The following is a 23,995-nucleotide window of genomic DNA, read 5'->3' on the forward strand; positions in this document are numbered from 1 at the left end:
GGACCTTTTATGTCCCAATAAACTCGGGATCCTTTGACGCTATGAAACATTTTGGCCCTAGAAAATTGTTCAGCCTATGACACCATCAACATCCTGAACCTGTGGAAACTTTTAAAATAAGATTTCTTGTATGACTCCAAAGTACTTCCCAAGTAAACCTATTTGCTAATGTTTATTGTCGTGAGGCCCCAAGTGACACTTATAACTACTAATGGTTAAGACTTTTAGTTGATTTTGTGAGTTGAACGCCATATTTTAGCACATGATAGGCTATACATGGCGTCCAGTATTTGTGGTGGAGGAAGAGACTGGAAAATGCTGGGAGGAACCAACAACCCACGGGAATCTCCTGCAAGGTTTTCTCGCATGCATATTAGCCGCGCGGAGACTCCAACTCATCCGGTCAGAGGTGAGATTCGTGATGGAGTTGTAAAATCGAGCACGTCAGGCCCCTCGACCGCCAGGGCTCAAAGCAATATTAGTAGAATCATTGTGAAAAACATGGAGAATATTTGACTGGATCAAGTGGATAACATAGGCATTAAAAACCACTATTTCTGCGAGTTGCGAATACACCAGTAGAAATACCTGAGGTTTTCACGCACTGGATGACAGAGCTCAGTGAAAAAATAATTCTTAACTTCACTTAAGGGAATTATCCAAATTATACCTATTGGATAATCCACTAATTCACGGGCTATCAAAAGTAAATAATCGTATGGTATGGAAGTTATGTTTTTATTCATACAGAATGACTACCACATTTTCAAGATATGCAAAGATTGGTGTCTGTTTGATTTGCTACAAAAGGGGAATGACATTTTCTCTCTCTACATTATTTTTATCTGTGATATCTGTGAATAGGACAAAAACGATGCACATAGTGATACAGCTCTATAGTCAATCAATTAAGTAACGGAAAAGAAGCAAAACTTTTAAGTTTTGTAAAACATAACAAATAATTTAATTATTAAAGTGATAAACGAAAAATTTGAGAGGAACTTAAACGAATGAAAACTCCTTATAATTTTCAATACCGGAAATGGCTTTCAAGAACCGTGTCAATAATTATTACAGTTCCAGAATAATATTATTGTTTAAATAATTAACATTTTCTATCATTACTGAACATTCCAAATATTTTTCCTCTCGAAACATATGACATTTGTAAGTACAACATAAAACACGTCTGCAGACTTACATCAGGAAGAACAAAAGGTGTGATTGACTTCAGAAATCAGAATAAAACTGAATGCTTAATTGTCTCCTAACATACACCGTATATTGCGACTGTACTTCGCAATAGACCCCATGTGACAGTATATAAAACCACATAATTATTTTTGAGATTTCCAAATCCCACAGTCACCATGAAACTATGCCATTGGCGCCAAATTAAGTCTTTTTATTACGATTACTATTGTTAATTGTCAACAGGTACGTAAACATCTGTATATAGATTCTATGCAATTTTCGTTTTTAAGAGTCAGTAAGCGTACAAGTTATAACAAAATATCTTATATACAGCTTACAAACGTGAATAAAATTGCGAAAATAAAATAAAAATCATGTACCAGGAATTACAAAAAATATAGATATACATAACAATAGAAAATTATTAACAGCTATACATTTTCTTTTGTGGTGTCCCAAATGTCTTAAATGTTCAGTACAATGATAAGCTCAAAGATTTAGCAGCTTAATCATTTTTCAGGACACACCTTTGGAAAATAGGAGCATACTTTTAAACGGGTTAAGCAATATACACGTCATAAAGATTTGCATGTCGTTCTAAATTTATGTAAAGTTCTCAAACATGACACATCGTCATGACACATGTCATGTTCACAACCTTATCTTGATCGTACAATGATATAGAAGTCATCATTCCTTTTCTGAACACGCTTGGTGACAGACGTATCAGTAGCAAAATGAAGCTGGCGATTGTTCTTGTCTTCGCAACCATTATTGGTAAATATTGCATTTTCACTGGTTTCACTCGGCATACACGTATATATTCTTTACACACACACACATATATCCTTTACAGAAATTATTTCTAGATAGTATAAGTTTTTATTGAAAGCTATTATGTGTTGCAATGGAAAATTTTCATATTAATAAATATTGTGATGAAGATTGAGAGTTAGGATTCCTTTCTGCTTGTAAGCGCAATAGTCTTGGTTTATTTGAAAGGATACAGCGGGTTAATGTGGCTTTATTTTAATCTCTTTATGACATCCTCTCTATGTTTATTCCCTTTGGAATTATCAGGAACATGATGATGTCAATAATGAGTTTCAATTCTTCAAGTCCACCATAAACTCCCCGCAAGGTGAATTTTTATCTTTCTCCAATTTAAAGGAGTTAAATTATTTTACTGTTTTATTATTGATACTTATATTGGGAAAAAGTCAAATCGTTTTAAATTTGCTAAACTCCTGAACTGTTAATATAGAAAGACATAAATATACAAAACTCTATCCAAATATACCAAACATATTCGTATCTTATCCTTTCAGTAGGAAAGCAAATGTAGTTACATTTGTAATGATCATATAAAAAAGTTCTATAGATGATGAAAGTAATAAAACGAATCATCATGACGAAGCCATTATTTTTAAACCATAGCTTATAGTTTGAAGATGATCAGTTTAAGTGAACGGTTGGCGTTTAGAGCTTGCTATTTCTATATTTTCCACAGATGTATAGTAATAGGAAAATATTTAACGATTGTATATATTTGTCATTCTTCACAAGAGAAGCTATAAGCACATATCACCTTTTTAAATTAATTACATGGTTACGTTTTATGTATTTGTTAATGATTTCCATTTCACAAGTGGGTACAATGGCCCAGACCGCTTGCACCACCGATGCTGATTGTACAACGTGCCAGGCTGACCAGGTTGGGACTTGTCATGGCAATACCTGCCACTGTCATCACGCTCATGAGTGTCACCATGCCAACGAATGCCACTGTCCTCACGGACAATCCGCAACATGCGATGCTAATCACTGTCACTGTCACTAAAAAATGTAATTGTTTTTCACCATTCTTAATCTGACAAATTGCTGCTTTGCACATACTTAATTTTGACACATACACTTAATATGTTTGTAGAAGAAATTAAATATACTTAAGTACCTATTAACTGTGTGGTGAGGTTAATATATTAGAACTGAAACTCGCAGTTGTAGCGGTCAAAATGGAATAAGATCTGAGAGTGTTCACCAAGACCTTCTGAAACTGTATGATCTTTTTCTCCACAAACTTTATCTGGAAGACCACTCGTAGTTGGTTACTAATCTCATAAAATTGTCTTCCTTACATACAACCGTAACAGAATTGAAAAAGGAAATAAACGTTGCTAAATATAACCTGTTAGATTTTGTTTTGAAATGTGCTCGATAACAGTTCGATTTTGTAAGATATTAGCATATCTGTAAAGTGGGAAAGAGCTAGCAGTAAACAATGAAACACAAGGACTTTTTAAAAAGACATTGATGAATCAATTTATTGACCTATTTTACTGATACTCTGCAAGGATTTTATGCCCCAGTATTTGCAGAAACAGAATAGTTCAACTTTACACAAATAAGTATATATATATATATATATATATATATATATATATATATATATATATATATATATATATATATATATATATATATATATATATAGTTCTGAAATTCATATACCGCTCCAGTGGCCTAGTGGTTAGAGCGGCTTTCCTCCGAAGAGGGAGGTCGTGGGTTCGAACTCCGGCCGAGTCATTCCAAAGACTTTAAAAAATGGTTAATGTTTATATATTACTTGTAAACATGTTAAGTTACTGTATTATGAAGCTGAAAAGTAACAACAACAAAATAACCAGAAGACTTTTACAAACATTCCTACATTGTCTTATCAAACAATAACTATGTCGGGATCTTGTTCATTTCATATTTGATATAAATACTAAACTCGAATGGTTTGCTAAGAATAACGTCTTGAACACGCCTTTTCCAAAAGGTCCAATAATTCCTAATAGCGAGTTAACAGCTGGCTATAAAATTGTCTATTTCTAACTTTTCAGGTTACCAGCTGGCAGAGGATTACAAGAAAACCCAAAGAGGGGACTCAGTACTTATCAAAGAAACTCGTGCGACATGAATACATAATTAAAGATCTTATTGTAAACGTTCTTGTAATAAAAAACGTTCTTTTACAAGTTCTATATTTTTTTATTGGCTATTATTTAGAAAGTTTACGAAACCAAATGTTATGCCATGTGAATATATTAAAACAAAATGTTATGCCATCTGAATATATTAAATTCAAGTGTTATGCCATGTGATAATATTAAATCAGAACTGCAGTAATTCATGACCGGAAAGAACACATCTGATTAAAATGAAGAAAGGCTTATAATAAGTACCGATGGCAGTTCATATTCTGGTGACTTAGATGTCCATGTCCAATTATTTTTAGTAACCTATTGGATTAAACATTGGATTTCGTGTTGTCAATTTTCTTAAATTTGAAAACTGTAATTTGATTTTATATGTTGAAAGGTAAAGCAACGTAATATTGCTTCATATTATTGGCCTTCAGATCTTCATTATGTCAGATATATCGACTTTAATCAGAATATAATAATAAGAACAATAATAACAACAAGTATAAGGAAGGTATTTTTTTCTGACACGAGTAAATAGTTAAACATAATTTATGAAAATATTGTATCTTTTGTATACTTTATGAGATATATAAATTTTAAAAAAATGTGTTTAAATAAATACACGATTTTCTGTGTCACGTTTATTCATTATGACTTTGCATGAAATGGACTTTGTATGAAATGGATTTATACAATAGTGAATGTTCGAATGTCTCTATCCAACAATAGTATGTGCTATTCTGAAATAAATGGACACGACCAACGGCAGCCTCCACGCTTCACTATTGGATTACATTTTTAAAAGTTCCTATTAGCAATATTTACTAACTTGTTGACATTCATTAGTAATATCAGTGTTTACTGCATTTACAGTGGGTTATTGTCACATTATTTACTCGGGCTAAAATTAATACAGACTTTAATCAACAAATGAACTTATTAAAGTGCAGATTTACTATCGTGATATCTGAAAAGTTACTACAAAACAGGAGATCTCGGCCCATGACGGAGTCGGCCCAATGTAGTTTCGGTGCACACTAATTGAAATAAGATATGTCTGAACATTGCCGCAGACACGAGTTAATCTCTTACGCAAGGTTACCGTGACCAGAGACGACCAGGCATAGTGAATCGGCACAGGAGTTAGATCGCGCGACTTCCCACCTATGTGTTAGATCTTAGTCCTAAGATTACAGGATCCCGTGAGGGGGACCAGGGCGTGTTCTAAATCCGTCTCCACGTGGACATACAACGAAAATGACATTGTCGGCTAAGTTTGATAGTACCGGGTCAAAGCGACACCATATTGGAATGGAGATAAAAGGTATGATAACAATTTCAGTCCGAATTATAACTTCTAACTAGCAAGCGAAATTTTAGAAAATACTGAGAAAAATTGGGCGATTTTTGTATCAGCCTTTTTGCAAGGTGCAGCTCGCGAAGTTTACCATAACTTAGCCGCAGAAGAAGCTGACGGCTACAACGCGCTCAAGAAGGTCCTTCTTTGCCATTATCGGCTGATCGCCGAAACATACCATAAACGTTCGGGACTCGACAAAATAGTCAACAAAACCTAGTCTCAATTCCACACATGTTCGAGGGTTATTTTCGAAGTGGTTAAAAATGGCAGAAGTCGAACTATCGTACGACAGGCTACTCGAGGTTATACTCAAGGAGCATGTCCTGAGTACTTACTATAACGAGGCGACAGTATTCCTAGCAGAGAGAGAGAGAGAGAGAGAACCGGACACTCAAATAGATCGTTTGCATGGCGGAGATTTACGATCAGGAACACTCGAAGAGTAGAGATTCCGAGTGGTAGTGACCGACTCCTACCCACTGAGTTGCGCCGTGTGGTTAAGGGAGAGCTGGCTGCCCGCAACCATCAGGGCGACATGAAGGTCGGAGGTGATGTACAGGTAAGGATGCCACCCATAGACCAGGACAGGCCACACCGAGGACAACCGGCCCTGCAGGACGGCGATGGTCGCCGACGTGCTACAACTGCCCGGGATATTTTGCAAGGAGTACGTTTAGCTGCTTTGTCTAAATCTTTCTAGTGACATAGTGGAAGAGGCTGCAATAACTGTTCGTACCTGACACATCAGTTCGGCCTAACAACGATCTTAATTCTTGTTACAACTGTGACATCTCGGTGAGATTACAATTAGGAGGTGAAAAAAGTATCCTATCTCGCAACAACTTACATCTCTTGCTTGGAACTAAAATTAGTTTAAATCCTTTAATACGGTCCAAAGGTATAAGTTTTTTCTTTCCAGAAACGTTTGCCCTCCCTATATTCTTCCAACTCATCTCATCACTGCCCTTAAAAGGGGTCCATCATCGACCCTAACAAAGTAGCAATCACTTTAAACAGAAGCATAGGCAGAAATCCTCCAATTTGAACTAGCTATTTTTTTGTTTTTGACTTACGCGTAAATTCTTTTTCACAATTTAACGAAGAAAATGCCGAGGTTTTCAATGATGTAGGTCTAAAAGGTCGCACTCGTTTCCCGTTACGGATCACTGCCATCTCACCTCTGTCTGCGTGGGTTCGAGTTTCGGATTCGACTAATGTGGGTATGTGAGAAAGCTTGCCAGTAGCTTCTCGTGGGTCGGTGTTTTTTTTTCCGGGGGTTTTCCGGGTTCTTCCTCCACCATTAATACTGGCCGCCATGCATAGCCTATCGTGTGCTGAAAAATGGCGTTAAACCCTACAACAACAAAAGCACTCGTTTCTGGTAGACAATTTGATGTACTTTATCTTAATGTCGAATCAGAATCTGGTGGTTTTGTAGTAAGTGTACGATTTCATTGGATCTGTTGTTTTCCCGTGAGAGTCCGGCTCTTTCCTCGACTGTAAATCTACTTTCATGATGACTACTTGACTAGCAGGACATTTAAATGCCAATCCTTTGACTCTTCACTTGCTATGCACATACCCCAATCCGTGTCTGTATTGGCATCCGTAATGTTTGGGACCACTTACAAAAAGTACAATAGTCTATCCTGGTTGTTTGCCCATCAACGATCTTTGATCTTTGAGGGTACGTTTCGACATCTTGGTGGTTGATTTGTCTTCAGTAGAAACGAAAACTTAAAACCCCTTACCGGTAGGTCGTAAAAATAATATTTATGTCTAATTCAGATCTCGGATGAAGCCGCCAACTGTGGTAGGTGTGTATGGTTGGGGTTTAGTGCTCCCAATATTCTATTCAAAATATTATGGAAGTCCCACCAATGTTCCATTTTGGATGGAAATTAAATTAGTGAAAGATAGATGTAAAGATCTGAGTCCCCAGACAGCAATGCCGACACTTAAATGGTTAAATATACAAATAAGTTAAATTCTTCGGATAACAATTTAATAACAATTAAGTGGTCAAATGCTCCTAATTTCCCACGCATTTCCACCTGTCCATGTATTCTACTCATCTGTATGTTCTTCCTTCCTATTCCTCATATTCCTTCTCCTCTTCCTCCCGACTTTCTCCAAATTCCTTCTCCTCCTCTACTCCTTTTCATCCTCCTTCTTTACACTCTCCCCGACTAGACTTGTCGACTCTGACTGCTCTGCTAGTCACACTTCCGTCTCCCCCTCTTAGAGACTCGGGACTCAACTGAACCCTATGCATGTCCCCTAATAGCTTTCTTTACGAAGCTCTGTCTTTCCTTAGAATCTCCTCTCAAAGTTTTACCGTCAAATTACGAGTGGCTCCCTCGGCGTAACCTTATATTGCTCAACAATCTTCCTAGATGAGGCTAAATTTTCGCTTGCTAGTTAGAAGTTATAATTCGAATCGGGTTTCTTTTGATCTTTGGACTAAGCTATAACACATAGATGGGACGTCCCGCGATCTAACACCTGTGCCGATTCAAGATGCCGTGTCTTCTCTCTGGTCGATGGTAACCTTGCGCAAACGATTAGCTCTAGCATGCAGCAATGTGTTTAGACAACAAAGCATGGCTTGTAATAATACCATAGTTTATACACGACTTACGAAATGTGCTAAGCAAACGTATTATATATATATATATATATATATATATATATATATATATATATATATATATATATATATATATATATATATATATATATATATATATATATATATATATATATATATTTATATATTTATATATATACATACATATACAGACATATATATATACATATAGATACATATAAATAAATATATATATATATATATATATATATATATATATATATATATATATATATATATATATATATATATATATATATATATATATATATATATATATATATATATATATCCAATTAGTGTGTGTCGAATCTACAATGGACCGACTTTGCTCTGGACCAACTCCGTTATGGACTGACTCCGTTATAGGCCGAGATCTCCTGTTTTGTAGTAACTTTTCAGATATAACGATAGTAAATCTGCACTTAAGTAAGTTCATTAAAGTCTGTATTCATTTTAGCCCGAATATATAATGTGAAAAAGCCCCCACTGTATATGCAGTAAACACTGGACATTACGAATGAATATCAACAAGTCAGTAAATATTGCTAATAGGGACTTAAATTTTTTTGATCCAATAGAGAAGTGTGGAGGCCGTCGTAGGGTGTGTCCAGTTATTTCTGAGTAGCACATACTATTTTTGAATAAGGCATTTGAACATTCACCACTGTATGGTACCAATTCGTACAAAGTCACTTCGTAATGAGTAAACGTGATACAGTGAATCGTGTGCTGATTCATTGTTTCTTATATGTGCTTTCTTATCTAGTACCATGCAATATATTTCACTTCGAATAACCTTAAAGAAATTGAAAAATCTTTCGAATTTGGCTTAGCTTTATTTTTCAAGAACGATGTCAGAGTACATGAATGGTTTGTAGATTTGTATGCTTTTATCGTTTTTACATTTCTTTGTAAATAAAATGTGTAGTTTATAGACCTGGCATTTGTTCCCTCCATAACTCATTGTTGTGTTGTATATTTATGTATGTATTTTCCATCGGGAACAACGTGAAATGTTGGATAAACATGTTTACTAAAGCTGTTGGCTTAAATGGTGGAACTTTATCATATGGCGTCATAAGGTGCACATTTTGACGTTAAATCCATTATAACGTTGATGTTAAATCTATCATAGCGTCGACGTTAAATCTATTTTAGAGACAGGATTCTTTAGTTATTTATTGCCCTTTACTCATACATGCCTTTTCCGCATCGTGGATAACTTGTACATAACTAATTGGTTTCAAGACAATAAAACAAAATTTCTATAATTAATGTTTCCCATAAACTTCCTAAAGTATTATTTAGTAGGAAGTATGTGAACAGCTGTGAGATATTTTGCATCCTGTGTATTTGAACGTTTATAATTTTTCATCTTGAATATACTATATCTTGATATTTTGATGCTGGGTAGATTTCATTTACTTGCAGTCATTGTGAAGCAAATATCGGGCAAAATATCTTACCTGAGCGAAATTAGTTACTGTCAACAGGTACGTATTATGTTCAGAACGTGAAACATCTGTGAATTGTTTAGTAAGTAGAGACAGGGTATCACTTACTGTTAGTATCATCATAAAATGGCTACAGAAAGACAGATGATTAAAGAGTATCGCGATATGGGCTCGGAAGATCTAGGGTAAGAGGAAGATCGCATATCAGCGTTCATAGATGAGAGAATCAAATAATGGATGGTCGAAAAAGCAGCAGAAAGAGAGGTGGCCAAGATAGCAGCGGACAGAGAGGCACAAAAAGAGCTGGTCAAGATAGCAGCGGACAAAGAAATACTGAAAAAGCTGCTGCTGACCAAGATAAGAGCGGACAGAGAGACACAGAGGGAGCTGGTGGTAGCCATAATATCAGCGACCACAAAAGAAAGCGAGCTCGCTCATGCCCTCGAAATGGAGAAATTAAGAGCAGAAGCTAGGACCACCGATAGGGACGACTTCAGTTCAAGTTCTGGAGGGAGCGTAAGACCGATTATCGACCACCGAATGATACAGATGATCTTCTGCCGTTCAATGACAAAGGAGTCCATTAACGATTTCATCTTGCAATTTGAGAAACTTGCGTGCGTTCCTAAAAATCCCGAGCAACATTGCGCGATTAACCATAACTTAGTCGCAGAAGAAGCTGCCGGTTACAACGCGCTCAAGAAGGCCCTTCTTGGTCATTATCAGCTAACCGCCGAAAAGTACCATAAACTTTTCTGGGACTTGGCAGAAAATGTAACGGAAATCTAATCTCAATTCCACACCCGTGTTTGAGGGTTATTTGAAAAGTGGATAAAGATGTCAAAAGTCGAACGGTCGTACGACGAGCTACGCGAGGAACATGTCCTGAGTACTTACCGTCTCGAGTGGACATTATTCCTAGCACAGAGAGAGAGAGAGAGAGAGAGAGAGAGAGAGAGAGAGAGAGAGAGAGAGAGCACCGCACTCTCAAAGATATTACCTGCATGGTGGAGAAATACGAACAGGCACACTCGAAGAGCTCAGATTCCGGGGAGTGCGTTCCAACCCCGACCCACTTCGTCGCGCCGTGAGGTTGATTGAGAGCTGACAATCCGTTACCGTCAGGGCAACAGGAAGGTCGTAGGGAATCTACAGACAAGGATGCCACCCATAGACTAGGACAGGCCTCACACGCAAAAACGGGCCTTGGAGTGCCGCGATGGACACCGACTTGCTATAACTGCACGAACCCGGGGAAGTTTGCAAGATTTGTCCCAAGGGCAGACAGACCCATGTGAATGCCCTCGCTTGGAAGGAGTGCGAATCGTACCGGCACTTGTCTAGTGGCAAGAAACAGTTTGGTTGTCGAGTTAGGTAAATAATCTTGTCAAAAATGAGCATCGTATCTTCAAAGTGAATCCAATCTACGGTCTATAACATACACCCAAACAGACCAGAAGCGCTTAAATATCAAAGGAGTAGGTTTAGCTGCTTCGTCTAAATCATTCTAGTGAAATAGTGGAAGAGGCTGAAATAATTGTTCGTACCTGACACATCAGGTTTGCCTACTAACGTATCTAAGTCTTGTTGTAACTGTGATATCTCGGTGAGATTACAATTAAGAGGTAAAAGAAGTATCCTTTACTCGTAACAACTTATATCTTTTGCATGGATCTAAAATGAGTGTTAATCCTTTCATACGGTCCAAAGGTGCAAGAGTCATGTCTTTCCAGAAAAGGGTTTTCTTTTTATTTTCCTCCAACTCATCTCATCATTCCTTCTAAAAGAGGTCCATCATCGATCCTAACAAAGTAGCAATCACTTTAAGCAAAAGCATGGGCAGAAATCCTTCAATTTGAACTAGCATTTTTTTTTTTTGATTTACGGGTATATTGGTTTTCGCCATTTGACAAAGAACTTGCTGATACTTTCACTGATGTTGGTCTGGACGTCGCACACGTTTCTGGTAGACAATTTGATATACTTTTTCTTAATGTCGAATGAGAATCTGGTAATTTTTTAGTAAGTGTACGATATGAGTGGACTCGTTTGTTTTCACGTGTTAATCCTGCTCTATCCCCGGCTCTAAAGCTATTTTCATGTTGACTACTTGACTATCACGACATTTGAATGCAAATCCTTTGACTTTGCCGGTCGTATGCACATGACCCTGTCAGTGTCTGTATTGGTATCCGTAATTTTTGGGACCACTTACAAAACGCACAATAGTGCATTCTGGCTGTTTGTCCATCAACGATATTTAAGGATCCTCGTCGACATCTTGGTGACTGAGGGCTTCAGATACGCATACGACTGTTGGTGTAAAAAGTATTAGATTAGAATTTCCAAGGCATCATGCAATATTTCATGGGTATTAGATGTCAATGCTACAATGATTATATTTCTAACCTCGTCCAAAGAGGGGGTGGGGGTGGATGCAGACGCTGTCACTTTTTCGTAATGTACCATTTTCATATATTCACAAACGATTTCCACGTGGTCTTACATTTTCCTTGTCGTGCTCTAGTTGAAATTACTAATTTGAATCAGCTAAGCGCTCCGTCTTCCGTAATATCGGACGCTGAGCCAATTGTCTCCACAAAATATTCAATGTAACTGTGGCAGACGATCATCTTCCTTTGTTCTTTGTCACCTGTCGAAAGAGATGCATTCTAAGGACTGCCACCGTTCCTTGAATTTGTCTTTGACAAAAAACTGGAGTCTGACACCAGGAAGGATAGACGCTATCTTTTTGGGGGGAAGTTTGTTGACGTATCCGGAAAAAATCCTTCCTTGGAGTAGTTGTCCTTTCGGTATTGTTCTGTGTCCGGAAAGTGCTAATTGCGTACTCATTTTGCAAGCGGAATCCATGAAATATTTTGACACTCACGCACGTTCCTGTCAAAGCGCGTACTTCGTCCTTGTTTCATCCAAGCTGATCTTGATTACATGTTTCAGCACACGTATGACAGAAATGAAACGTCAGTTTTCTCTGGCAATGATGTGGTAGCACAGGGTGATACGAGTTTGTCGGGGTAATACTTTGCATTTGATCAACCCTTCGTATGGACAAATGTGCTCCACGTCAATGTGTGATGCTAACATTTCAGGGTGATAGGTATTGACATGAGGATAATTGCACACCTCAGGGATAGAAAGAACACTCATTACTATAGCTGATTTGCGCTACTTGAGATTCGTCCACGTCGTATATTAAGTTATTGCATTGGTTAGTCCTCTAAAAAAATGTGTGGATTTAAAGGTTCGATATCCACCACATGGGTCGTAGCAGATAATGTCAGGAAGTAAGGGAATCAAAACATATCGATTGGTTTCAGTATTGAAATAGTGTGGAAAACTGCCTTTTGTCGTTGTAAGCATTAGACTTACTGACATGGCTAAATAACTCATATAATCTTGAAACTGTACTTGCCCCACCTACATGCAAATGAATTTGGCTCAAATTGTGGTGAATGTTGGATGTTCGTTGCTCTGATCAATGTTTCAAAAGGAATTGTCAGTCGTATCATAAGAAATTAAGAGTCACCCCTGTTATATGTCTATGGCAGACCCCGTAACGTTGGATATCGTCGGTGGTGTCTACACTTAGCACTCCATTTAGCAAAACTGGTAAGATATTTGGATACGCAAAAGATCTTTTCTTGTCCTTCTATTATCATAGTATAAGAGGGACAATGAAAAGATATGTTCTTCTACGCAGTTCTGATAAGCACGATGAACTACACAAATACTAGTTAGGTGAGTGCCTGTCTCCTGTGTAGATTCAAAATCAAAAAGATAAAATCCATTTTTTTGTTTGTTTTGTTCTTGTTGTGTTATTCCTTCCAGTTTGCCTCGTGTTCGTTTGTTTTATTAGTTCTAAGTGTAACACTGATGCTCGAAGTCCACGATCTGGCACAGAAATTAGATCTTGTGGCTCCTGTACAAACGTGTCCGTTTCGAATATTCGTTCAAATAAGATTTCCACAGGTGGAGCACATCCTCAATAATTCGAAAGCACTTACTGACATTGTTGTAGTTGCTTCACACCATGTTGTTTGTAGCAAGACGGACTGAACAAGGTTCGTTCGCTAGGAAAGCAATGAATTCGTTAATTTCGTTTAGGAATACAAGGTCATTAAGTTTAAACATTTTCTCCACAAAATAGTAAATCGTTGGTAACATTTCTCGAAATATTAATGTAGCTTTTAAAATTATATTATTAACATCGAAATGCTCTTGATTATAATACAATCCATCTGGAAAATATGATTCTCGAAACAAGATCCACAAACCTCTTGAAGGTAGACTTCCATCGCGAGTGCTCAACACATCTAGATTCGGCATTTCAGGAAAGCCACATACGGTATCTTTTGATGTGCCTGCTTGCTGCAAGGTGTTTCCTTATCTCATTTTTGGCTCTGTACGACTGTAGAATGATCACTGCGAATTTCATCCACCCATAACAGTTTTCTGCGTTAACTACCTCTAGGAGATGAAACGTGGGTCATGTGAAGATTTGCCTTTTCTTTTGTCATGTCATTGAACTGTTGGACGTGTTGAACCGTGCGGATCATTTAGGAAGGTGTTATGTCTTCTTTCAGTCTGTGAACAAAGAAAAAGAATAGATGAAGGAGAAAATGTCTTTTCTGATGTGATATGAAATATGTGATTCTTATTCTAAGAGAAGATACCAAAGAAAACGTCATCGTCTCTTTGTCTAGTTTTCTTTTCATTTAATTTAAAGTACTTAAACATATTCACACGTGCACACGTGCTATCAGAAGGGATTCAAAAAATTTAACTTGATTTGGCAAGCATTAAATAGTATACCGTTTCTGTGATACAGGTGTTGATCTGAAAACGAACGTTGGCCTTTTTTGTTTAATAACAAGAAACCACGTGAAGTTGATTCCATCAGCTTTACCTGTCTTAATCATTTTCCAGGGCGAAGTAATATTCCTCTTCGTGCTACTGCTGCTGCGTTCGTAATTGTTTTAGTAACTGCTGATGCTACTGCAGGCATCTAAGATACTTTAACTCCGCCAAAATATCTTGTAACAAACTCACGGTTTTATTATCCTTCTGTGGATATCGTACAAAGTCTTTCTCTTGTTTATTTTTTTTATAAAAAAGATACATTTTATCGCTTCATGTGTTACTCTTCTACCTGTCGTTGAACAAAACCTTGTTCTTCCTTTTATCGTTGAAAAATGATCTCCATTTCCTTCTGTTTCTTTCTGTAATCATCAACCAATGGCAATGACAAGAAATCAGTCAAATTTAAATTTAAGTTATCTTCTTCTAGAACAAGAACACTGGCTACAGCTACAATAGTAGTTATTGCTTTTTCTCACCCATGGGACAGATAAATCTAGCTGTTTTGCTAACCTTAATTTTCTTATCTCAGTCTAGTCAGCTCAGACCAATCGTCTCAATCATGGTGTCCTCGTGCTGCGGACTACTTTATCAAGGGACGCAACCATTGTTGTCTTATGCTTGGCTTGATGGAGTTATTTTCCGATCAAACAAACGCTAACACTTTGCGACATTTCACAAAATATTTTTTGAGAGGAGAGAAAAACTAACTAACAAAAAGAAGATTAGAAAGAAAACGATAAACATAAGACAAAAATAAAATGGACTACAATCTTGGAAACAACTTGACCCTTAAAGGAAGGAGACCAAAACCAGTAAATGTTTACCACCTACTGGGTGCCTATTCCATGTATATAATACGCTTTTTGGACGATGAAAGTTTCACAAATTATGCTAAACATGAACTAGTTATTTCAGAAAATTCACCAACGCATGAGTTAGAGGATCTTTCCTTTCTTGTTGATGACTTGGGAAACAAATGAAATAAATGTGTCTCTGAAACTGAACCAGTTATCGTCGAGAAAATAACAAAATCAAGTATTGGAAGTAAAAAATACTGAAACAGTCAAATAGAGCATATTTACAGAAGTGGACGAGCAATATGTCACAAATTTTGTTTTAGAGCATGAAAATGTGACTTCCAAACGCAGGACACTGGGACACATAAAACTACTAGAAGAATATCTTGAGAAAAACAATGAGACGCGCTATATACATGAAGTGTCGGCACCTGTCCAAAACAGGATTCTCTCAAGATTTTTCCTTTCATTTCGTCAAAATGATGGAAGTGAATACGAGCCGACAACATTGAGAGGTAAAAAAGGGCATACATACTGACTGATAACACACAATAGAATTTTAAAAAATAATGATTGAGCAAATAGAATGATACATAGCGCATCTGCTATACTTTCAATTTGTTAAAACATAAATGAATTTTTGAATGAATGCAAGAATGAATAACTAATCACCCAAAAATATTATGTAATGAACAAGAAGTTTATTCATAGGTAAATTACCTTATAAATTAAAGAACTTGACAGGTAAAGCAATTTAGGTCGTCCCCAACATGGATGACAAATGATAAAAAACAGAGAGAGAGAGAGAGAGAGAGAGAGAGAGAGAGAGAGATTTTACCCTAGGTACATGGCTTTTTATAATTAATTATTATTTATTATAGGTGTGATGGGAAGCTTAAAATGATATCTGAGACGAAACAGATACAATTGCAGCTTGGTTTATGGCCCTGACTTTTATCAAGCGTGAGAGGCATTAATAAGTAAACAAAAAGTCAAAAAAGTAGACAAAAAGATTTGAAGAAGAAAGGAAAAATAAACAAACCCAAAACTTATGATGCCGTAACAGATGATGACATAAAAAAAACTGTATGAATACTCGCTTTTGGGCCCCAGCACACCATCGAGTTTACTGAACACTTTATGGTTTAAGAATACTTTGCAGTTTGGGGAACGGAGAGGGGGAGAAGAACACAGAACCATAAGGTTGAGATATATATCTTTAAAGCAAGATTGTGAGCTTACACTAGAATATTTAGAGTTTAACGAGAGACAGACGAAGACGAAGACAAGGGAGGACATAAAAAACACAAGAGATGAAAAACCAAGGATAAACTTGTACGTTAAGCCTTTATTTCCAGATAGATGTCCGGTAACAATCTACAAATGTCTTATGAACAAACGTCCAAGTGATTTTTGTAACCCTGACCATCCATTTTGCCTTGCCCCTGCAACTTACGTGCATGCACCTGGGTCAAATGAGCAATGGTTTTTACGTGCACCAGTTGGTGCCCAAAAGCTTAACTCGCTAATGAAAAAAAGGGCTATGAAAGTAAACTGGCTTCTAAACTCTAGCGTGGGAAAATATCTACTACAGAAAACTTAGTAACAGCTAGAAATGTGTTATGTAAAGCATTCTTTTGTATTAATGCACCGCATGTAAACATTTGCCCGTGCACAAGTGAGAAGTTCTTTTTTACTTTAAAGGAAATTATTGAGTGAGAAAAAGAATCTACGTTGGGTTTTGCATCGAGACAAGACAATCACAGTCGCAGGGTTACATTATATGTCTCCCCCCCCCCCGACAAGCCTCGAGGGGAGACAATAATATGACCCCTTGACTGGGATTTCCTTGTCACGGTGCAAACCCCAACATAGATTCTATTAATCTCTCAAAGTATACGATGTATCCATAGCAGGCGTACCACAATGCATTGTATCCGTGTTTTTCAGCCAGGGTATTGTACTTGAATTGTTCGACAATGGTAGACTGTAGAAGCATATTTATTGAAAGTGACATCACGCGTCCGCTCGCATATGACAGAGAGACCACATGCTCTAACTAAATTTTGTAACGCGTGTTCTTTCTCTCAATCCGATTCCAGGCTGTATACAGATGCGCATGGTTTCACCTATTCTAATGACAACTCAGCAAGGTGTGGTCAACCTTGGAGTCATCAACCATCGTTTGGGGCATGATCTTAAACCCAGATTATCCATTGTTTGTGAAGGCACCGTTGGTGATCACATACATCACATACACAGCAATATGGAAAAGAATAATTTGTGGAGAATTTGTGGAGAGGCAAGAGAGTTTGAAGGGGCTCTGGAACTATTGTGAGAATGATTAGAAAAAGAACGAGGAGAGCAGTGAAGCGATGCAATATATAAGAACCGACTTTCGTTATCAAATCCCAACTACCCTTTTCAAAGCCACTCATATCACAAAAAGAGAGATAATCATCATTTGCCAAAGGTTTGTGTATGTATATACTTGTGTATGTTTTATATATCTCTATTCCTTCAGCACAAACGAAACCTTAAAATCCCTTACCCCTTCTCCTTCGTTTGTATATGAGCAGAGGTAGAGTAATGTATCTGTAAGCACTTGTACCCTTGTTTGTGATAATGATAGTACGCTAGTATGTTGTTTGAGAATGCGTTTCTGTTTCTTTCCCGTTATTTTACACCTACCCCTCTCTAATGTGATATATTTGTTTGTATGTAAGCATGGCATGTACGTATAAACACTCGTATCATTTTCATTAGATGGTAGGAGTATGTGTAATCATAAATCGGTTGATAGATAGTGGGGAGTGGGGCGTTGGATGGTAATCAAAACGTGGGTTCTTGATAGTCTGTGTAGTGTGTTGGATTGTAATAAAATGACGCTGGATAGTATATATGGTGTCTGTTGGATTTTAACATTACCATTCCCGTTTGTCTCCATAAAATCTCGACCATTTATGTCCCGATAAACACGCGATCCTTTGACGCTATGAAACATTTTGACCCTTGAAAACGTTTCACCTTATGATACCATCCCCATCATGAACCAATGGATACTTTTAAAATAAGATTTCTTGTATGACCCCAAAGTGCTTACCAAGGTAAACCTATTTGCTAATGTCAATTAGCGTTAGGCCCCATGTGGCACGTATAACTACTAAAGGTTAAGAATTATTGTTGATCTTGTGGGTTTAGTACATAGTGTCCAGTATATGTAGTGGAAGAAGAGTCTGAAATATTGCTGGGAAGAACCAGCAAGACAGGGGAATCTACTGCAAAGGTTTCTCGCATATATTTTGGCCGAGAGGTGAGATGTGTAATGGAGTTGTAAAATCGTGCATGTCAGGCCACTCGGCCGCCAGGGCTCAAAACAATTTTAGTAGAACCATTGTGAAAAACATGGAGGATATTTGATTGGATCGAGTGGATAACATATGTATTAAAAAGAAACCCACTATTTCTACGAGTTGCGAATCCACCAGTAGAAATACCAGAGGTTTTCACGCACTGGATGACTGAGCTCAGTGAAAAAATAATTCTGAACTTCACTTAAGGGAATTATCCAAATTATACCTATTAGATTATCCACTAATTCACGGGCTATCAAAAATAAATAATCGTATGGTATGGAAGTTATGTTTTTATTCATACAGAATGACTACCACATTTTCAAGATATGCAAAGATTGGTGTCTGTTTGATTTGCTACAAAAAAGGGGAATCACATTTTTCTCTCTGCATTAATTTTTGCTGTGATATCTGAGAATAGGAAAAAAAGATGTACATAGTCTTACAGCTCTATAGTCACAAAATAATGTAACGGAAAAGAAGGAAAAATTACAAATTTTGTAAAACATAACAAAAAATTTAATTATTAAAGTGATAAATGAAAGTTTTTAGAGGAACTTACAATATAGTGAAGTAAATCCAAATTAGTCCTAATAAAGGCTATGAAAGACCTAAGAGAATGAAAACTCCTTTTAATTTCCAAGACTGGACATGTATTTGTCCTTCAAGAACCTTGACGTTGTCAATAATTTATAACAGTTCCAGAACAATATAATTGTTTAAATAATGAGCATTTTCTATCATTACTGAACGGTTCAAGTGTTTTTCCTCTCGAAACATATGTAAGTACAACATAAAACACGTCTACAGACTTACATCAGGAACAAAAAAGGTGTGAATGACTCCAGAAATCGGAATCAAACTGAATGCGTACATACACCGTATATTGCGACTGTACTTCGCAATAGACACCATGTGATAGCATATAAAACCACATAATTATTCTCGAGACTTTCATATCCATTCAGTCACTGAGAAACTATGCCACTGGCGCCAGTTTAAGTCTTATCATTACGATTACTATTATTAATTGACCACACGTACGTAAACATCTGTGTGTAGATCCTATGCGATTTTCGGTTTTAAGAGTCAGGTCACGTACAAGTTATAACAAAAGATCTTATATAGAGTTTACAACCATGAATAAAAGTACGAAAATGAATTAAAAATCATGTACCAGGAATTACAATATATATATATATATATATATATATATATATATATATATATATATATATATATATATATATATATATATATATATATATATATATATATATAAAACAATAGAAAATTGTTTAACAGTTATATACAAATGTCTTAAATGTTCAGTTCAATGAAAAATTCAAAGATTTAGCAATTTAATCATTTTTGAGGACACACCTTTGGAAAATAGGTGCATACTTTTAAAGAGATTAAGCAATATACACGTGATAAATATGCGCATGTCGTTCTAAATGTATGCAAAGTTCTCAAATATGACACATCGTCATGACACATGTCATGTTCACAACCTTATCTTGGTCATACAATGATAAAGAAGTCATCATTCCTTTTCTGAACACGCTTGGTAATAGACGTATCAGTAGCAAAATGAAGCTGGCGATTATTCTCGTCTTCGCAACCATTATTGGTAAATATTGCATTTTCACCGGCTTCACTCGGCATGCACGCATATGTTCTTTACACACACATATATAACCTTTATAGAAATTATTTCTAGATGGATTCAGTTTTTATTGTCTTGCAATGGAAAATTTGAATATTGATATATATTTCTGATGAAGGTTTAGAGTTAGGATTCCTTTCTGCGTGTAAGTGCAATAGTCTTGGTTTATTTGAAAGGATACAGCGGGTTAATGTGGTTTATTTTAATCTCTTTATGACATCCTCTCTATGTTTATTCCCTTTGGAGTTATCAGGAACATGATGATGTCAATATTGAGTTTCAATTCTTCAAGTCCACTATAGTCTTCCCGCGAGGTGAATTTTTATCTTTCTCCAATTTAAAGCAGTTAAACTATTTTACTATTTTATTATTGATACTTAGATCGGGATAAAGAGGCAAATCGTTTTAAATTTGCTAAACTCCTGAACTTTATATTAAAAAAAATAAAGATACAAAACTCTATCCAAATATACGACGCACATATTCGTATCTTATCCTTTCAGTAGGATAGAAAATGTAGATAGATAATGAGAGCAATAAAACAATTCATAAAGACGAAGGCACTTTTTTAAAACCATAGCTTATAGTTTGAAGATGATCAGTTTAGGTAAAAGGTTGGTGTTTAGAGCTTGCTATTCCTATATTTTCCACAGATGTTTAGTAATAGGAAAATATTTTAACGATTGTATATATTTGTCATTCTTCATGAGAGAAGCTATAAGCACATATGATCTTTTGAAATTAATTAATGGTTATGTTTTATGTATTTGTTAATTATTTACATTACATAAGTGGGTACAATGGCCCAGACCGCTTGCAACACCGATGCTGAATGTACAACGTGCCAGGCTGACCAGGTTGGGGCTTGTCATGGCAATACCTGCCACTGTCATCACGCTCATGAGTGTCACCATGCCAACGAATGCCACTGTCCTCACGGACAATCCGCAACATGCGATGCTAATCACTGTCACTGTCACTAACACAGGTAATTGTTTTTTTCTTCTTTACCTGTCTTAACCTGACACATTGCTATATTGCACATACTTAATTTTGAGAAATACACTTAATATATTTTAGAAGAAATTAAATATACTTAAGTATCTATTAACTGTGTAGTGAGGTTAATATATTGGAATTGAAACTCGCAATTGTAGCGGTCAAAATGGAATAAATATAAAACCAACCTCTATAACAATTGAATATAATCCAGAAAATTAATTTATGAAATGTGCTCGGTAATCAGTTCGATTTTGTAAGACATGAACAGATATATAAAGTGGGAAAGAGGTAGCAGTAAACAATGAAATACCAGGATTTTTTTTAAAAACATGGATGAATCAATTTATTGACCTATTTTATGACGCTATTCAAGAATTTTATGCCCCAATATTTGCATCTGCCTCGGAAACGGGAGTTCGTGGGTTCGAACTCAGGCCGAGTCATACCAAAGACTTACAAAAATGGTTAATGTTTATATCTTACTTATAAATATGTATATTTACTATATTATGAAGTTAAAAAGTAACAACATCAAAATAACCAGCAGACTTACAAAAATTCATAATTTGTCATATCAAACAATAACTATGTCGGGATCTTGTTCATTTCATATTTGATATAAATACTAAACTCGAATGGTTTTCTAAGAATAACGTCTTGAACACACCTTTTCCAAAAGGCCAACACTTTCTAATAGGGAGTTAATAGCTTACTATAAAATTGTCTATTTCTAACTTTTCAGGTTACCAGCTGGTAGAGGATTACAAGAAAACCCAAAGGTGGGACTCAGTACTTATTAAAGAAACTCGTGCAACATGAATACAAACTTTAAGATCTTATTGTAAACATTCTTGTAATTAAAAACGTTCTTTTACCAGTTCTATATTTTTTCTTGGCTATTATTTAGAAAGTTTACGAAACCAAATGTTATACCATGAGTAGTATAGTGGGCTATAAGGGGACTATGGAAAATCCAATCAAAAAGGTCGCGGGCCTGTAAAGGGACAAGATTTATAGAGACAAGAGAAAATCCGGTCAAAAAGGTCGTGGGCTATTATAGGGACCTGGGAAAGTGGAGTCTGTATAGCGTCTGACGTCACGTTATGGAGATTGGTAACAATGTTGCAACAATGTAGGACGTCACAGTACTGAGTAAAGAGTGGGTGTGCTGGTGTGCACCGGACTGACCCAAATCAAGAATAAAGAGTGGGACTTAGATTTATAAAACACATACAACATACAGTCTCAAACACTTATACAACGAGGCAAGAAAGCAAAAAAAAAAAAAAAAAAAAAACACATTCAACATACAACATACAGTCACAAACGCTTATGTAACTGACAAAAAAAAAATTGAAGCAAGAAAGCAAATCTTTTCGAGGCAAATGAGTGGCCCTGAAAAGGGCCTTTGGGTTCTTCTTTTATTTTCTCCACTTCTTCCACCAGCTCCTGAGTTTCACAAATATTCCTTTCTTCTTCTTCTCTTCATCCTCTGGCATCCAGTCAGGATGGCCTATGGTTCTGAATTTCTCCTAGACTTTCATCCAGTTGTTGTTTAGTCTCTCAAACTCCTCCTTTTTCTTTATGTTTTCTCTTTCCTTTCTTTCCTTTGACCACCTTTTTTTATCTTCTTCACTTCTTCTGTCAACACATTTCTCATCAGTTCTTCTGCTTTCTCAAGTGTGTCCACTCCCCACCTTACGAAATGCCGCTCTGTGAAATTCAATATATCTCGTAAAAGAACACCTGACTTTCATTAAAATATCTAGGGCCTCCTTCAATGTTCCCACTCTCACATACTGAGGGTGAATGAAGCCTCTTAATTTCTTCACTTCTTCCTCTATCATGTCTTTCACATGGTCCATGGCTACTTCTAGGCCTGTTACTTGTTTTGTTACAAAGTCTTTTATAACTGGATACCTCCGTTCCTTCTCAAGCCTTTCCACTACATAGGCGGCATCCACTATCCAATACCAACTGTCCTTTAAGTTGTTAAATAAAACTGAGGCTACTGCCATCTTCTTCTTCGGTTATTCCGTAGAATGGCGCGAACGACGAACGCTTTGACTTTATATTTGTCGGGCATGGACGTGTAGGAAAACATCCCTTACATTCACTACACATATTATCTACTATCCACACATATGTGAGGAGCCAAAAAAACTAACCAAAATATAATATCCACACATGCGAAGAAGCAAAAAACAAACACAAATTTACTATCCACAAAACGCGAAGAAGCAAGAAACATAACTACAAATATACTATCCACACACCAGAAGGTGCCATAACTAACCACAAATATACTATCCTTAAACGCGAAGAAGCAAAAGAAAACCATAAATATACTATCTACACACAGAAAGGTGCCACAACTAACCACAAATATACTATCTACACAAGCGAAGAAGCAAAACAAAACACAAATATACTATCAACACACGCAAAGAAGCATAAAACATAACCAAAATATACTATCCAAACAAGCGAAGAAGCAAATCAAACCCAAATTATATTATTCACACACGCGAAGAAGCAAAATCAAACCAAAATTATACTATCCACACACACACGCGAAGAAGCAAAAGACAAAAAACCTAAATATACTATCCACACACGCGAAGAAGAAAAACATAACCGAAATATACTATCCACACACG

The 23,995-nt window shown here is 36.4% G+C and overlaps 1 long non-coding RNA gene across 2 annotated transcripts; it reads left to right on the top strand.

Moving 5' to 3' along the window:
- The first annotated feature begins 1,857 nt into the window (after positions 1-1,857).
- On the top strand, positions 1,858-22,216 carry LOC149804692 (uncharacterized). 2 transcript variants are annotated; one of them, XR_016414123.1, is made up of 3 exons: positions 1,858-1,971; positions 21,126-21,321; positions 22,078-22,216. It is a non-coding gene; the product is annotated as an uncharacterized LOC149804692 (long non-coding RNA). The 2 variants fall into 2 exon arrangements; XR_016414118.1 differs by lacking the exon at positions 1,858-1,971 and adding an exon at positions 20,139-20,297.
- Positions 22,217-23,995: the final 1,779 nt, after the last annotated feature.

The sequence above is a fragment of the Sinohyriopsis cumingii genome, chromosome 2 (assembly GCF_028554795.1).
Source record: "Sinohyriopsis cumingii isolate HCF-2022 chromosome 2, ASM2855479v2, whole genome shotgun sequence".
In the NCBI taxonomy this organism is placed as follows: Eukaryota; Metazoa; Mollusca; class Bivalvia; order Unionida; family Unionidae; genus Sinohyriopsis; species Sinohyriopsis cumingii.